At 49.7% G+C, this 13599-nt stretch overlaps 1 protein-coding gene across 2 annotated transcripts in view; it reads left to right on the top strand.

Annotated features, from left to right (window-relative positions):
- The window catches only part of MMADHC (metabolism of cobalamin associated D), a 193663-nt gene that overhangs the window by 58424 nt on the left and 121640 nt on the right, over window positions 1-13599 (top strand). The window lies entirely within an intron of this gene.

The raw sequence follows: 13599 nt of genomic DNA on the forward strand, positions 1-13599 counted from the left end.
ATGAAAGTCTCTTCTAAACAGGTCGAATATTGACCTGTTCAGGACAGTAACAATAACATTCTTACCCTTGTCTCTGTCATATCTACCTTGATGAGCAGCTCTCTAGAAGCTGGCATCTTCTCCAAAAAGATGAAGACCTGTATATCGCCCCTCTTAAAGTAAATGCTGACCGCAGTATCTCCTCTAATTACCTCCCCATTGCCAACAAAACATTTCTAGACGGAGTATTGAAAAGGCAGTCACTACTCCATTACAATGTTTCTCTAGTTCCCAAACACTTTGTACGGAATAACCAGCAGAACAGAATCTGCTCTTCTCTTTTAAGAGACACAATACTGTCCGCAGTTGTTGCAAATTGCCCTTTCATTCTCATTCTTCTTGCCTCTGTGTCATTTGACACTTTTAACCACACTACTCTACTTCACCGGCTGGAAACATCATTTGGCATTGCAGGCTATGTCCGCCAATACATCTCCTCTTATCCAACAGTGATATTCATGTCAGGCCTGGCCCTTTCATTTTAGAATCTGCCATCCAACACTACATAGCCCCTCAAGCCTCCATCCTATCTCTGTGGCTTTTTAATATCATCTGAGCCCTCTCGCTGACCTCATTGCCCCTTATATGACACGTTTTCAAACTTAGGCAGATGATAGCCAGATTGCCTTCAACCTTCCTTAACCTGCACCTGCTCACCAGAATATCTCTGAATGTTTACCCCAGTATCCGGTGATAGTTAACAATTTCTGCTTGAATAGCTCCAAAAGAGAGATGGTATATTTTGGCCTTCTACCTCCGATGTCGCCCCAGCAAAAAAAACAATCATTTTTGACAATCTTTTTTCATTTGTGTCTTAGATTAATGTACTCGCTAAGAAATCACATTTTCAATTGCATGTTCTCAGACACGTTCTCCCACTCCTTAACATGTCCCAAACAAATTCAGGGCTGCTCTGTGACAGTGTTCTCTCGCCTTAACCAATATAATAGTCTCCTACTGGGCCACCCTAAAAACTTCACAGATCATCTACAAGTGATACAAAATAAAGCTGCGGGACTTATCCTCTGTCTAAAATCCTCTGTCTAAAACCCAGCAATCACATATATTCTTAAATCCCTTCACTTGCTTCCTGTCAGAGCATGAATTGACCTTTAAACACTCTGCCTATTACCTGTGGATATCGGAGAATTGAACAACCACCTTCATTGACAGAGAAGACCTATAATTCTTCTCTTCAAGAAATCCTTTGAGCTTGACTTCTGTTCAAATCCAGTATCTGACAAACTTTTGACATATCCGTCTCTTGATCTCCTTCTTAGAACCCCTCCTGCTTCCCATGCATCCCTTTCTTCCCCTTTTCGACTTCTATTATTAGGCACTTTATTTACTGTTATGCACTTCTCCTTTGCACGTTTGATCTATCTGGTTTACCCTTGTTGTAGTAATTACTTCTCCACCTACTGCTAACACTGAACTTTACTAATCTGAATGTCCCCATAGTCTGTGAAATATCAGATTACCACTCCACTCCTTTTTGCTATGTGTCGCAAAGAAATGGCTCCGCCAGGGTTGGTGCCTTATAAAAACCCAATAAATGAATACTCTGTACATCCTTCGTCGTGTCTGTCACACCCTCAACCACACTCTGCCCACTTTCATCCACCATCCGTCCCAACACGTTGACTTCGGCAGTAGCTGCTTGCAACCCAGAGCCCATTGAGCATCTAGCCTACAAATGTTCTGCATCTGCTGTTGCACTCTAAACACCCCTTTGAAGAAGGGGAATTCGTCAAAATAGCACATCAGGCATTCTTGGCTCTTCTGATATCTGTAAGGAGAGAACGTAAGATCAGTTATTGCTAGGCTTATTAGGGAGCTCTTTTTCCTCATTATTTATATTGGCATTTCCAGTATCTGAACACCACCACAATAAGCCCAAAGAAGTGTCTTGTTCTCCAGCATGGGGTCTGGCATGGATTCACATGCTCATCAATATTCCCCATTGTCATTCCGGGAATCCTCTGTAAAAGAAAAAAACTGTTTCACTTTCACTTACAAATTGTATTTTTCCTCCAATCACTGAACTCTGGGTCATACTGCCCCCAGCCAATGACTGCCCTCTCCCTAAGCCCCTCCTCTGGCAGCCATCTTCAGATTTTTACCACACGTTCAAGTGTTGGGAGTCCTCGTTTTTTTCTCTGAACTGATGTACGTTTCTCGCGCTTTGATCAGTAAAAAGTTCGATTTTTGTCACTCCAAGCCCGTGTGCTCTTCCTTTACATCGGCCGACAAGCAGGGATCTGTTTGTCTGTGAATTTCAACGCCCCTCAAGGGCAAGAATCGTCTAAGCTTATTCGAAGAATACAGAAGGCCATCGGGCCTACTCCGCACTCCGGCCCATGTCGGAGGTGGAGCAGGGAAGCTCCCTTTTCAAGCTCTGCTCCAGCTGCGGACTCAGTTTGTAGAGGACAAACCCCTCCAGTGCCTCTACTGTCTCCATCCGGATCACAAGGAAGTGTATTGCGAAATCTGCCTCTGGTTCTCCAAACGAACCGTGAAGGATCATCACAGTAAGCTGGTGATGTGGCTCAGCGACAAGACCTCTGCCCTGTGCGGGAAGCAGGGGCATGCCTCACCCAGGACCGGCCGGTCTGAAGAGCGGGCTTCTAAGTCCTTTGAGGGCGCTCCATCCGTGGTGGCCCAAGACAAGGCCAAGCACTGCTAGTCAGTTTCTGTCGAGGGAGCCGCGCAAGCGGGTCCCGCGACGGGCAGGGCAAGCTCATCTTCACCACCTGCCTCCATCGCTCCAGCTCCTCCTCAAAGAGGAAATCGGCTAACCTGTCGAAGCTGTGGGAAAAGCCTGAGAAGACGAAGATGCAGGAAAAGACTACCAAACGGCCCCATAAGGCCCAGGTGAAGTCGACGCTCGAGTTGGTGGCGGCCGCCCTCTCGAATGCCAAGGGGGCTGACCCCGTCAAGGTATCCCCAGCAGTGCCCAGAGTATTTCTGCCCCCGAGACGGAGAAGAGAATGCCATCCCTGAGCCCGAACCAGACCCTCTGGGATGCAAAAAAGGGGGGTGGAGAGGAGGCGTCAACTGTACTGCTATTTCTTCCTCAGACGAGGAGGACCAGGCGTCCATACACACGATCCCGGAGGATGTGGGGGATGATGACTGCGAAAATCCCGATGGGGAACGACGACCTGCCGACGATGGCACGGGACCCAGTAAGCCTACTGTCCCGACCACTCGGAGGGATGTATCGCTGGACATCCTTTTGACCTAGCACACCCTGGTGTCTGAGATTCAGAAACTGATGCCGATGACACTGGCGGCCCCAGACCAACCTCTGTCAAAAAAGAGAAGCGGCACCTTACGCCGCCACATCAACCTCCACACGCGCATACAGACACAGCAGCTACAGACACGGACGACGATCTGGCCACGGTGGGCTGTTCGCTGCAGCCAAGGGCTTCTCCCCCGGATGAGGTGGGGTTGTTCCATGCCATGGTCGCCAGAGTGTCGGAACTATTTCAATTGACACCAGAGGGGACCAGGAAGGAAGGTTTCCTATATCAATGACGCGAGGCCAAGAGGAAGACCATCTTGGCGGTGCCTCTCCTGGACGACATTTGGGAGGAAGGCCTGTCTTTGAGAAACCCGGCCACGCCCCAGCCATGAGGGATCGGCTGGAGAAGAAAGACTGGGTGCCTGAGTCCGCACCCAAGTGCCTACATTCACAGCCTTCCCCGGACTCCTTGGTCTCAGCGGCAGCAAGGAAGAAGTAGTCTAACCCCTCGTCTTCATCCTCCGTCCCTCTGGATAGCGAGGGGAAGATGTTTGATGCCATGGGAAATAAAGTAATCTGCTCGGTGGCATCAGCAGTCGAGCAGGCCAAAGCCTTTGCAATCCTGTCCAGATACAACAGGGAGCTGTGGTATAAGATGACCCCACTGCTGGAGTTCCTACCCGACGACAAGCGGGTGGAGGCACTTCACATCCTCCAGGAGGGGGAGGTGGCATCGGACCATGCCATCACAGTGACCCTGGATGTCGCGGACACGGGGTTCCGACAGATGGAGAACGGTGTCTGCCTCCGTCGCCGTGGCTGGCTTAAAGCCACCAACTTCGTAAGGAAGTCCAGAAGAGGCCGTCAACGAGTCGTTGCAGGCCATTAAGACTGACAGAGTTGGCCCGTGCCTTGGGCACTCTTCAACACCACGCATCCTTTTGTGCCTCCGGCGGGAAGTCTGTCAGATGGTCGAAGGGTTTCGGCAGAGGGTCCTCTTCGTGCCACCAACCCTCCCGGTCCACAACCCAGGAGGCCTTCAGAGGCCATTCCAAGGCTTTCGGTGGAGGTGGCCAATGTCGTCGCTCCCAAGACGGCACATAGTCCCCGAAACAAGATTGAACCATACAGGACGTAGGGCCCCCGCCCATGCACCCCGGTGGGATGCTGGCTGGCGGGCTTAGTCACGAGTGACAGAAAATCTCCACCGACCGATGGGTGCTGGACACTCTCGCCCACAGCAACACGCTAGAATTCCAGCAGAAGTGTCTGCGTATACCTCCGGTGGCCCGGCAGGAGCAGCACATCCCTCAGCTCCTGCAGGAAGTACGGGCCATGATAAGAAAAGGGGCGATTGGGCTGGTTCCAAAGCGATTCCGGAGTCTACTCCAGATACTACTTGGTAAAGAAGATTGGGAGATGGAGGCCCATTCTGGATCTGCGCCGTCTCAACAAATACCTCAGTTCCCAAAAAGTTCAGGATGGTCGCATTGCAGTGTGTGCTCGGCCAACTGGAGGAAGGAGACTTCTTGACGTCGCTCAATCTGGAGGACGCATACTTTCACGTCCCCATTCACGAGAAGCATCGGAAGTTCCTGCGCTTCGTAGGACAGGGAAGGCACTACCAATTCAAGGCCCTCCTCTTCGGATTGAAGTTGGCACCCAAGTGTTTACAGAGTGCCTGGCACCAGTGGCGGCCCATCTGCGTCTACAGGCGATACATGTGTACCCGTACCTCAACGACTGGCTCATCCGGGCCAAGTCAAGGGATGTAGCAATCGAACACATGGAGAGTACCATCCAGCTACTGCCGGATCTGTGGTTCTCCGTCAACTATCCAAAGTCCTGCTTGATACCATGGCAGAACACGCTATTCTTGTGGGCCAGGCTCAACACAGTCTCCTGCCTGGCGGCCCCCTCGGAAGACAGGATAGCAACCATGCTGACCAAGGTGCAACGGCTGTTGGCACTACAGACCGCCATGGTGCGGACCATCAAGTCGCTGCTCGGATGATGCAGTTGAGCATTTACCTGAACCCGCTCTGCAGGTTGTGGATGCTACCCCTTCAGGAATTCCTGGATGCTCTGTGGATCCAGATGTCCGGAAGCTTCGCAGACAAGATTGCTCTTAACGAGGAGTTCCGTCAAGCGATAAGGCGGTGGGGCATGAGCTCCAACATCACCGGGAGCACAGGTTTCCAGAGCCCCCCCGTACCAGGAGAGGGTCACCATGGGCGCTTCCCTGGAGGGCTGGGGAGCCCACACCAGACGTCTCCACGCCAGAGGCCTGTGGCTGCCGGAGGAGAGGGATCTCCACATCTATGTCCTGGAGCTGCCTGCAGTGTTCTGCGCCCTCAAGTCGTTCCTTCCGTCCCTTAAGGGCAAAGTGGTGAGGGTCTTTACAGAAAATACCACCACGAAGTTCTATATCGGGAAGCAGGGGGGCATCAGATCCCCAGCGCTCTCCAAAGAGGCGCAGGACTTGTGGCACTGGCCCATCGCCCAAGAGATGTTCCTCATCCCTTTTCACCTGGCCTGAGTCAAGAACACCATCGCCGACTTACTCAGCAGGGAGCTGCGCTCCTGCCACAAGTGGGAACTTCGACAGGCTCAAGTGGACCGCCTCTTCCTCAAATGGGGCAGACCCAAGATCGATCTGTTTGTGACAGCGACAAATTCCAAATGCCCGAAATTTGCTTGCAGGTTCCACCAGCCGCGAAGAACGGGGACGCGTTTTCCTTCCTGTAGGAAGGCCTCTTCCTGTATGTGTTCCGACCATTGCCTCTCCTGCTGCGAGTCATCAATCAACTCAAATGTTGCTGATGCAGGATGATTCCAGTCGCCCCGGCGTGGCCGAGGCAGATTTGGTACCTGGATCTTCTCAGCCTGTTAATGTCACCCCCGGTCAAGCTGCCAGTGGTCGCAGATCTGCTCACCAGAGAAGGAGTCGCAATGCTACATCTTGACCCAGGCTTGCTCAATCTGAAGCCCTGCCCCTTGCAGCCTTGGAGTTCCGAGGGTACGAGTTTCCGGCGGACTGCAGACAAGTCCATGCCAGGGTCAGAGCGTCGTCGACTCTGAAGTGCTACGGGCACAAGTGGAAACGTTTCGCGATGTGGTGCCGGACACAGAAGATAAATTCTCGAGAGTTACAGCCCTGCAGATTCTTCCGTACTTGTCCTTGGCCAAGGCAGGGTGGTGCATGCCTCTATCAAGGTGCATCTGGCGGCTATCTCCCGTTTCACCAGGTCTCCAGGACGGTCTTCTCTTTGGTCCCATCGTCTCATCAAGTAGTTCCTCAATAGACTGTTTTAATCGTTCACGCCGCTGAGGGCTCCTGCACCGGCGTGGGAACTCAACGTGGTAGTGACAAGGCTCACGTGGAGGGCCCGCTTCGATCCTATGCATCGGGCCCCTCTCGGGTTCCTCTCATGGAAATGTGCTTTCCTCGTGGACATCTAACCTGCAAACAGCCTTATCTGACTTTTCACGACACAAGGGTGGTGCTGCGGACGCACCCCTCCTTCATGCCAAAGGTTCCTTCGGAATTCCAACTCAACAAGCTTTTGGTGTTGCCTGTGTTCTTTCCGAAACCTTTGTCGCCGGCTAAAAGGACTTTACACTCGCGGGATGGGGCACGTGCTTTGAAGTTCTGTGTGGCACGCACAAAGAGTTTCTGGAAGATGTTTCAACTATTCGCGAACTTTGGTCCTGTGAACCATGGTAAGGCCTTGTCCAAGTCTTCCATCTCCAGGTGGCTCTGCTGCTGTATCACGCACTTTCACTGGTTGACCGACGATTGCCCAGCCGTCCGAGCACCCATTCCACCAGAGCGATCGCTGCAACTACAGTGTTCCTGTCTGGTGTGCCCCTGCTGGACATCTGCATGGCTGCTATGTGGAGGTCTACGCACACCTTCACAAGATTCTACTGCGTCGACAGGGATTCCAGGGAGGAGTCCAGGGTCGGCCAAGCAGTGGTATGCAACCTGTTCGCTTAAAGGTGAGCCTGTTACAGAGGTAAGAGTAATTGCTTCTGTTGAGCCTTGCCACCTCCCGTGGTTGTGTAATGTTGTACTGCTATGTATTCTTTATTCATGAGCATGTGAATACATGCCAGACTCCATGCTGGAGAAGGAACTAGTTACTTACCTGTAACTATTGTTCTCCTACACTTCAATGATCCTAATAATCCTATAGTAGATTAAACCGAAAAGGAGTCTTTCTTTCAGTAGCTAGTTTGCCAGAGCAGCGTATATTTAAATTCTAAAATTACCTATCTCTAGCTAACTTTAATGTCCTAAGGATTAGCAAACAACTCTTAGTCCTTGTTAAGACAGATATTCAGAATAAGCCCTGTGGACAGATTCTGGGAGGCCACTTTGTTCTTATGAACAGGGGCTAACACTAATATCTCGCCAAATTCTGTCTGGGTAAGGCGACTGAACAGCAAAGCTTTGACTTATGAGGCGTGACTGTAGTTAAAGGTTCAGTTAAGGACACAAAGAGCACTCTATAGTACAACTTGGGTAGAATGTATAAAAATACAGTTCTTTCTTTAGGCCATAGGCTCTTAACAATGGAAAACCATAGGTAAGTAATGCACAAAAACATACACTACTATTATACACACAGCCACCTTGTGTGCTCTGCTAAGAGCACTTAACACTGCACTTACAGTTAGAAATAGTAAGCGTAGTAAAGCAAGTGAATAAAGCAATAGAACCAGATATGTAATCAATAATTTGAGAACTAATAGGTTGAAAATAAAGGATTTAGAAAACACCATTCTGAACCTTAGAGTTAAAGTGGTAGCCTTTAAAAGTCCTTCCATATTTAAAAAATTAGGGGCCTAGTGCCCTTCACAAGCAACAATAACATTCTTTTCAGGAGGCTGGGAGTCTCTTAAGGTAGTTTGAACAATTGTTGGCTTGAGCCAACAAGTCGTTTTTTTAAGTGTTCCAAAGTACAATTAGAACAAAAGTAAAGTTGTTAAGAGACCCACTCCCAATCCAACCTCCTTAGAGGAGACCCAGAGGAGTATTCCTGACCAGAACAGCAATATTAAGGCTAGGCAAGGGAGATCTAGTGCGGGGACATTTGTCCTCTCCCCTGTCTCCACATGGTTGCATGGGCATAAACTGGTATTTTTGCTCACCCTCTGTACTCCGAATTCACTTGCGGACCACTGCAGGAATCCCTGAAATCAATGAGCTTTCTGAATTCCTGCCTTGGTTCCGTTGAAAAAAAGTCCAATGGCCTTGGATGCAGATGTCACTTTAGGAGTCGGGTTTTTGGGTCCGACCTGTTTGCGGTTCCATGCCCCGATGGACCAGTTCTGGATAGCTGGACACCCAGAACATACTGGCTACTGGACCACCACTGGGGCAACAACCTCAAAGGACTGCTTGGATGTAATGCAGATGGTGGGCAGCGAAGAAAATTGTGAAATTCGACCCTTGTGGCGGAAACGAAGAAACTGGTCCTGCAAGGCACCTCTTCGTGGTGGAGAGCTGCAACTTCAGGGAAATGCTTCTTGTTCCATGAGCTGAGGATCTGCAGAGTCCCATACTTTAACTCGGAATGACAACCGGTCCAGTGAAGTTGCCCAGGACGATGTCTGGCTAGCCCAGAGGAGGATTCCGGAATTCTTCCAATGGCTAGAACTTTGTACAGAGGTTGAGACTGGTTGTTTCCATCGGTTGAATCACTGATGAAGGTCTTCAGAAGATCTTCAGAGAGAAAATGTTTCACCAGGCAAGGGAGGAAAGTGCTGCTGGCAAGCCTCCAAAGACAAGGTCTGGGTCTTCAGCTGCAACAATGATTTCAAGAACAGCTGCAGTATTCACGCACCACCTCCAGAATCCAGACTGGCATTGCCCCCAGCCCATTAATGGCTAGCATCTGCACCATTCAAACTTGGCAGGGGATGTCCAATCCGGGAAACCTTCTGGTGACTGCATCTGCCCAGCATCAAATATACTCTAGCACAAATGTGATTCAGACAGTTCCTGCCCCCACATCCGGCCACACACACACAGACCACTGAAGTTTTCGTCAGGATAGGATTTGGCATATTTGAGAAATCCGGCCACTTGAGGGCAGGAAATAACTAAAAGATAGCCAAAGGACAGGTGCAAATCATGTGGCACAGCCATTCTAGAGTATATGCTACTCTTAATTACATTCTGTATTAAAATGAAAACGTGCATGACACTATAAAAAAAGAAAACCGTACAAAAGCATCTGCTGCCACCAGCCTATCCTGTACACAGCAGATAAGTAACCAGAAAGTTAGCAAAAACAAAGTTCTGGAGACACAAAGTGTCTGCCACACTTCACAGACGATGTGTGCACGGAAAAATAAACAGACATGTTTACTATGGACAGCACAGTAGACGTGGGGACAGATCAGTCCCTCAAAACAGATTTTCTGGAGCTTGTGGATCTGCTTAGATCACATGCTCTGCATAGTCCGACATCTAGTGTAAGTCGCAGAGTATTGCAAGATTTGTTTTCGAAACTCAAACGGACGTCGACCGGGTGTGTTAGTAATAGTATCCCTAAAGTGACTTGTACTGTATCCATGGTCCTTCACGCGTCGAGGTCCCTCATAGTTTCTTTCTGACATTGAAGTCGGTCGCAAATACAAAGTTCTCTTCCAGGCTGATGCCTTTGATTAGCTAAAGTTGTAATTATAGACTTTCTTTCCTTTATTATTCGCTTTGCCGCACGACCGACTGACTGCTCGACAAACACCCTCATCGTCGATGACTGACTGATCAACGACCAGACGCTGCCTTCACGGGCCTCTTCAGGCTTTGGCCTATTACAGTAGGGAGATTCTTCATACTAACCTCTTTAGAGAATGCTTATTCTACTATCCTCTTCTTTTCTCGCCAATCTGCCCTTTTAAAATATGGACAAAACCCCTTTTAAATTTTGCCCCTCCTGCCACCGAAAATTCCTGTGGAAGGACACGCACTGAGTGTGTAATCGCTGTCTCCCGCGGGATCACCCCATAAAAGATTGTAAGTCCTGTAAATGTTTTCGGCCAGAGACACTAAAGGATCGGCGGACCAAACACTGCGTTGCTCACGCTATGCAGGCCGAAGCCTCCATCAACGTGACGGAAAGCTCCAGCAAGGGCAGTATCGGGGTCATGAATGACGTCGAACGGGAGCGGGGTCGGTCAGAACCCCATGTGCGGTCCCCCAACTCGAAGAAGCAGGCCGGCGGCTCTGTGATGAAGAAGACACTTGGTGGCCAGGGCACACACAACTACAAACTCACGAAGGACATACCCCACAGACGACTCTCGACAGTACTGTTCAGCGTCGAAGCCCATGCGGTGTCCAGGGACAAAGCCTCAGGTTCTTCTCTGTCCTCTGGGCCATTGCGTACTCTTTCGCTTCACGACAGCTCCCCAAAACCGAAAGCAAAAGTCAGTTCGGACACCACACATAATTAGGCCCTCCCTTTTGCGTGCCAAAAAACAGGCGGCGAAAGGCATTTCAGCTCCCCCCAAGAAAACGCTGACAATGCAGGAACTAATTAAGAAACACTTCCGTGTCCTTGACCCCAGAAGACACACAGAAAGGGTTTTCCACCCCCTTAAGACACTCTCACAGGGGCATGCACCACAAGGATGTAACTCCCTCCCAGGCCACCCCTGTCATGTCAGGCTTCCCGCCCTCATACGAATATACACCTGAACAGTTCAATAAAATTATAAGGAGAATGTCTACTTTCATAGACTTCATGGACAAACACCCTGACCAATTGACAATTCTTAAAGATGCCTCACAGCCAGGGGCATCAGCACAACAGCCCCCTACCAAGAAGTATCGTCTTGAGCCACAGCCTAGCACCCCTGCTCTAGGCACTCTGGCCTCGACATACCAAGACCCCTCTCAGGATTTATGGCGACCAAGGAGACCCAGGGTCTCAGGGGGACCTCTATAGCCAAGACCAGTTTTATGACTGACATTTACGTGATCCAGTCGCCAGACCACCAGGACCAGCCAGTAGCAGATTTGCCTGTCGACTTCAGTACAATGAACTGCTACTAATGGTGGCACAACATTTTAATATCGACACTCAGGAGGCACAGATCGGCAATGACTTTGTGGAAGATATTCTGGGGGACCAAAAGTCTACCCCCCAGTTTATCCCTCTCCTGCAGTCTGTCCTAAGACTCATTTCAGCCATCGCTACTGGCACCTAGTCTCACGAGGGCGGTCAACCCCAGAATAAAAAAACTATTCAGACCGGTGCCCACTGACTATATTAGGGGTCAGCTTATACCAGATTCCCTAGTGGTCACCAAAACCAGAAAAAGGGCTGGCACTCCCCTGGCGTTGGCAGAAGCCCAGCCGGACAAGGAAAACAAAAAGATAGATGTTTTTGTGAGAAAGGCCACCTCCTCTGCAGCATACCAGACCAGAATCGCTAACAACACTAGGCTGTTAGCTAGTTACGGCTGCCACATATGGGATGACCTGGAACGCCAAATTGTAGCCGCCCCAGAACCACTAAAGGCTCAATTACTGAAGACCATCTGCAAAGGCAAGCAGATTTCAAACTGCAACCTAAAGAATAACCTTGATGCGGCAGATCATGCTGGACGCATCATAGCAGAGGGAACGCTCATCAAGCGCCATGCCTCGCTCAGACAGTCTGGGTTTAAGCTGAAACTTAGGCAACCCTCTTAAACATGCCAGTGGAGCCAAATGTGTTGGGAAGGCCGTAGTAGACACCCTTAAGAGTGCCAAGGAAGAATGTGACACTCTTAAATCCCTTGGACAGTTGACAAACAAACCCTATTTCTAACAGGGCTCCCCAAATTCTAGAAGATTTCGGTCCAGGATGCTCAGCGTTCCTCAGGCTACACTCAGGGCGGACAGTACTCGTCTTGGGGGCAGTCACAAGGCCAACGTTCCTCGTCCAGTTTTCCAAGAGGAAATCAAAGGGGCAGAAAAAGGGACAGAACCTCACCTGGGAGAGGCTCAACCCCTCCCAAACAATGACACACTGTTTCAGGTCCCCTCCCCTGCCACTCCAGTAGGAGGCTGAATTTCACACTTCACCCACGCATGAGAGGAGATAACGTCGGACAAGCGGGTGTTGTCCACCGTGGCAGGTGGGTATTGTATAGAGTTGCTACAAAAATCACCCTACCGCCCGCCAAGACAGAAGAAAATTACAGCAGAAGAACAAAGCATACTGCTGGAGGAAATGAAGGCGCCATAGAGATTGTGCTGGCAAACGAGGTAAACCAGGGTATTTATTGAACGTACTTTCTTGTGCCAAAGAAAGACCTTACCATGCGCCCAGTACTAGATCTGCGCCCTGCGAACAAATATGTCAAATCCCAAAAGTTTCATATGACCACACTCCAAGAGGTGATTCCACTCCTAAAATGTGGAGATTACATGGCAACATTTGGATATGAAAGATGCATACTTTCATATTTCAATGCACCCTGCGCACAGAAAATACCTGCGCTTCAAGATGGCGGGAGTAAACTACCAGATCAAATTACTCCTATTCGGCATCACCTCGGCACCAAGAGCATTCACAACGGTGCTTGCTAATCGCCAGGGAATCTCCTCAATTTTGTAGATTAAACACACAAAAAACAAACATTCTCTTCAATCTGGGTTTCTCCATCAACAAGAAAATCAAGTCTAGTCCCCAGCCAAATAAAACAATGTTGAGGGGCTATCCTAAACACAAAAGAGGAGCTGGCTTTCCCCTCAAACGAGAGTACAAAATATGCTGTTGCAAGTACCTCACTACAAGGTCGGTTGCCAGATAATTACGGAAAGCAATGCGCTTGCTCCGAATGATGGCCTCATGCATTTGCTGGTTTCGACACGCGCGCCTGTGCATGCGTCCAATGCAAGAATGGTTAGCAAAACTGTGGTCTCAGGCAAGCGGACAGTGGGACGATCTAGTGATTGTTTTGCTAACCCTGGTTCAGGCTCTTTGCTGGTGGTCCAAGGACAACCTGTTAAAAGGAAAACCTTTTTGTGCTCCACCAGCACAAGCAATCCTAACTACAGACGCCTCACTTGCCGCATGGTGGGGCCCACTTCCTCCACCACACAGCCCACGGCCAATGGACACTCTACTGCCCAAAGACATATCAACTTCCTAGAACTCTTAGCAGTCCTCTAGGTCTTTCAGCAATATCTCAAGGGTCAAACGGTGCAGATCCTCAAAGACAGCACCACAGCCATGTTCCATCTGAACAAGCAAGGAGGCACTTACACTCAGTCTGTCCAAGCTATCCCAAAAAATATGGAA

This window comes from Ambystoma mexicanum, chromosome 9 (genome assembly GCF_040938575.1).
Source record: "Ambystoma mexicanum isolate Mex_15411 chromosome 9, UKY_AmexF1_1, whole genome shotgun sequence".
Classification (NCBI taxonomy): Eukaryota; Metazoa; Chordata; class Amphibia; order Caudata; family Ambystomatidae; genus Ambystoma; species Ambystoma mexicanum.